This window comes from Rattus norvegicus, chromosome 2 (genome assembly GCF_036323735.1).
Source record: "Rattus norvegicus strain BN/NHsdMcwi chromosome 2, GRCr8, whole genome shotgun sequence".
Taxonomy (NCBI): Eukaryota; Metazoa; Chordata; class Mammalia; order Rodentia; family Muridae; genus Rattus; species Rattus norvegicus.
This window is the reverse complement of record NC_086020.1, coordinates 65,662,953-65,668,041: the sequence shown is the minus strand read 5'-3', so window position 1 is coordinate 65,668,041 and position 5,089 is coordinate 65,662,953. Positions and strand designations below refer to the sequence as shown.

The window sequence follows — 5,089 nt, the reverse complement described above, 5'->3', positions numbered from 1 at the left end:
ACTATATTCATAGCAGCCTTATTTGTGATAGTCAGAAGCTGGAAACAACCCAGAAGTCTGGCAACAGAAGAACAAATAGAGAAAATGTGGTTCATTTGCACAATGGAATAGTACTCAGCTATTAAGAATGAGGACATCCTGAGTTTTATAGGCAAATGGATGGAACTATAAAATATCATCCTGAGTGAGGTAACTCAGACACAAAAGGACATGCAAAGTATGTTCTCACTAATAGTTGGATATTAGCCAAAACAAAAACAAGCAAACAAACAAACAAACAAAAAAAAGTACACAATACTCAAGATACAGACCACAAAACTCAAAAAGTTCAACAAGTTGAAGGGCCCAAGTGAGGATGTTTCAGTCCCACTTGGGAGGGAGAAGAAAGCAAGCACAAGGGGGAATGGGAGGGAAAGGGGGTGAGGTGCAGGCAGAGGGGATCATAATCTGGTATTGGGTGGGGGAAAAGGACTAAAGCTCTGAGGACCAGCAGAAACAATGGAGAGGATACCTTGGGAGAAGGAGGTAGGGAGGACCCTCCAGAATGTACCAGAGACCTGGGAAGCTGGAGACTCTCAGGACTCAAAAGGGAGGACCCTAGATGAAATGCACTACAATGGGGAAAGGGAACTTATTGAACCCACCTCCGTAAGAAAGACAGGTATCAAGTGAGGGATGGGGTTGCTATCCCACTGTCAAAGCTCTGACCCATAATTCTTCGTGTCTGAAAGAAATGCAGGGACAGAAATGGAAAAGAGCCCAAGGAAAAGAAGGTCCAGTGACAGACCCAAAGTTGGATCCAGCTCAAGGGGAGGCTCTAAGGCCTGACACCATTACTGAAGCCATGGGGCACTCACACAAAGAGACCTATCATGACTGCTCTCCAAAAGACCCAACAAGAAAGAGTCAGATGCATATATGTGCACCCAACCAATGAATAGAAAGCTGTTGACCCCTCTGGTTGAATTAGAGAAAAGCTGGAGGGGGCGGAGGAGGGGGCAACCCTGAAGGAGGAACAACAGACTCAATTAACCTGGACCCGCAAAATCTCTTAGGCACTGGATCACCAACTATGAAGCATATATCAGCTGAGGTGAGGTCTCCAATATATATACAACAGAAGATTCCCGGGACTGGCTTCAGTCAGAGAAGATGCACATAATGCTCAAGAGACTAGAGGCCTCAGGAAGTTTAGAGGTCTGGTGGGATGAGTGGGGTAAGGACAACCTTGTGCAGGCAGACTGGGGAGTGCAGGGTAGTGGGTAGGGAGGAGGTTGTGATGTGGAACTGTCAGGGGGATGAACCAGGAAGAGAATAAAATCTGGAGTGAAACCAGTGAACGTGATTGTTGGGGGTAGGGCGGTAATGGGTTATGGGGAGGGGAACATCCATAGAGAAGGGGAGGGGAAGGGGTTAGGGGTATGTTGGCCCGGAAACCGGGAAGGGGTATAACAATCGAAATGTAAATAAGAAATACTCAAGTTAATAAAGATGAAAAAAAAAGAATTATCACTCATGTTACAAAAACTATATATAGCATATTTTCTCCAACCTGTTTAATAATCTCCAATAAATAAATAAACAACAAAAATTAAAAAAAATAAATCTCTATCTACTACTAATTGTGTCTACTGATTTTGTCACTTAAACTACATACTATACTCTATAATTGGTTGCATGGAAAACTTTTTCTTTATCCTATAGTTCAATCTTTTCACACCAGGATTACTTTCTTCTCTGTTTTGCATTTTATCAAAAATCTATAATTTATTATCTCACAATTAAGTTGCAACAGCATGGCACAATTTCTTCAAGTTATCTATAAAGCTCAATATTTTTTTGAAATTTATTGTTCTTGGACATTTTATGTATTTACATTTCAAATGCTATCCCCTTTCCCCTCTCTCCCATACCCCCTTCCCCTTCTTCTATGAGATTGCTCCCATTCCCATGTACCCACTCCTACCTCAATGCAGTGGCATTCACCTACTTTGGGGAAACAAGCCTTCACAGGACCAAAGGCATTTCCTCCTTTTGTTGTTGGACAATGCCATCCTCTGCTAGATATGTGCCTGTATGCATGGGTCACTTCATGTGTACTCACTGGGTGGTGGTTTAGTCCCTGGGAGCTCTGGTGGAGTCTGGTTGGTTCATATTATTGTTTTTCCTGTGGGGTTGCAAACACCTTCAACTCCTTCAGTCTTTTCTGTAGTTCATCCATTGGGATCTCCTTGTTCAGTCCAATGATTTGTGACAAGCATCTCATCTGTATCAGTAGGGCTCTGACAGAGCCTCTCAGGTGACACCCATATCTGTCTCCTGGCAGCAAGCACATTTGGCATCAGCAATAATGGCTAGGTTTGGTGGCTACAAATGAATGGATCCCCAGGTGAGGCACTCTCTAGATGACTATCCCTACTCCATTCTTTGTCCGTGTATTTTCTCTAGTGAGCATTTTGTTCTCCCTTCTAAGAAGGAATGAAGCATTCACATTTTGGTCTTCCTTCTTCTTGAGTTTCATATGAACTATGAGTAATTTTCTTAGGTATTCCAAATTTTTGGCTAATATCCACTTATATGTGAGTGCATACCATGTGTTTTCTTTTGTGACTGGATTTTACTTCACTCAGGATGATATATTTTGGTTCCATCCACTTGCCTATGAATTTCATGAAGTGACTGTTTTTAATAGTTGAAAATGTGTGTACCACATTTTCTGTAGTCAGGCCTCTGTTGAAGGACATCTAGGTCCTTTCCAGCTTTAGGCAATTATAAATAAGGCTTCTATGTACATAGTAGAACATGTGTTCTTGTTATGCGTTTGAGCATCTTTCAGGTGTAAAAACCTTAATAATATTTTACATAAAATCTCTGGCCTTAGGAGAGGTATATACTAGACAGAGAGCAACATGTTAACTGCTTATTTGCTTCTTATTATTTACCATATATTCCTGTTTCTTTTATGTATATTAACCCACTCAGTTCCTTTTATTTATCTGTGTAATCTGAGATTGTCAAACTTAATTATAATTGCAACTCAGAACATGTTGGAGAAAGAACTCATTTTAAGTTATAGTATGAGTCAACTCTCATATCTTATTAAACATTGTATTTATTCAGAACACAAACAAGATAAAAAGACAGAAACATTTAATACAATGAACATGTTTATTGGTTGATTTTACATTCAATTCTAAGAGTCTCATCATAGAAGGAGAAAATGGATGTGCAAATGTACATGTACAGAAACACAAATATAAATAAATAGCCAATGTTTTAACTTTCAAACTGTAGGAGACCTTCCCTAATGTCACTATTCTATTTTTATGAAAAAACACCATGACTAAGGCATCTCTTATATAAGAAAGCATTTAGCTGGAATCTTGCTTATAGTTTCAAAGATTAGATCATTTTGATTATGGAAGAGATCATGTAAGAGGACATACCACTGGACCAGTACTTAAGAACTTTATGCTAATTCACAAGCCAAAACAGAGAAAGTAAGAGACACTGGGATGGGCATGGAGTTTTGTAAACTTTTAACTCTACCCCCACTGCACAGTTCTTCCAACAAGCCAAACCTCTTAATCCTTCCAATCCTACCAAAGAGTTCCACAATATATTTTGAAATTCCTAAGAACTGGAAGTAAATAGTGTATGCTTCCCTATCAGTCCACTTACTTTTCAATGCTTTTTAAGTTTATAATTTAAATGGTCAAAACCATTTATGATATATAATTTTTATAATGTTAGGCATGGTAAAGTAAGTCAGTCTTATATTAAAATGATTTTTATCCCTTATTAATAGGGTTACAGTATTATGATTATTCAAAATGTGATTATTCATTACTCAATTTTAATTTTATGCTTTTTTTCAATTATTGCTCTACTCATGGCACATGAGTACAGTGTGGATCCTGAGGACTGGATTAGCACACCAACCCATGATTTCCTGCTAAAGCCTGGTGATTTGTTGTACTTGACCAGAGGGACCATTCATCAGGCAGAAACTCCTTCATGCTTGCCCAATCTATTCACCTGACTATTAATACCTACCTGAATAATTAATGGGAAGATTGCCTTTTGGGTTCCATTTTGGGTCTAGTATTAGTCGTTGCCAAGGAAGATGTAGCACTAAGGGCTAGAATAGCCCTGTGGATGCTCATGAATGTGGAAACCCTAGCTGATGTAACAAGGAAGCTGAGTGGCTTTCAAAGAACTCTTGCAGACCAGTTTAAGGGCAGAAAAGAACTGCTGTCATCAGCTATGAAGGACTTCATCATGCACAGACTCCCCTCTTTCAATGTGGGAAATGAAACAGATGATGGACCCAAGTAAAAAGTTGTGAAGGTTGGACAGCATTGTAAGATTTCAGTTTAAAGATCACATTGTCCTCACAGTAGAGCCAGATTAGAATCAATCTGATGAACCTCAACAAAAGATGGTTTACATCTATCATTCTCTTAAGAATGTGAGATAGACACACATGATGGGAAAAGAGGTAGAAACAGAGATTTGCGAACTGTGCTTTCCTTTATTACATGCAGATGCTCTGAAGCAAATCTGTGGGGGTCACCAATTTGTGTTAGGCACCTGAAACTTGACACAGATGAGGAAAAGGAGAATCCAGCATTGACTTTCTGTACCGAGTCTTTAATCCAAGTACTCTAGTGCCTTCATGCAAAAAATTGTTTGTTATTTTCTCTTCACATACTTTCAGTGAAGGGAAGACTTAACTCCTAGGGGACTCGGTGTTCTGATTAGAGTTCTGAGTGGAGGTGTGGTTACATGGACGAGCAGGAGAAAGAAGCTGGTCCATGTCTTTATAAACATGAGAGGAAAACAGTTAATTTGGGGGCATTCCAGGCTGTGATAAAACGATGCTTTGGACAAGTTTATTTAATCTAGTGTGATAGAAAAGGCAAAACTCCAGTATATACATCATATATATTTATGTTATTACCTGGTTTTTGTCTTGGTACTTTGGAAGAAATTATTGCTTTAGAGAAATTCCTTAGCTGCAAAAATACTTCTTAACAATCATCAATTTTTGAATGAATAATGAAAACTAGTTTCATCTGGAGGAGGT

General features: G+C 39.1%; 1 pseudogene; it reads left to right on the top strand.

Annotated features, from left to right (window-relative positions):
• Positions 1–3,892: 3,892 nt before the first annotated feature.
• Positions 3,893–4,671, top strand: Riox2-ps3 (ribosomal oxygenase 2, pseudogene 3; annotated as a pseudogene).
• The last annotated feature ends 418 nt before the right edge of the window (positions 4,672–5,089 follow it).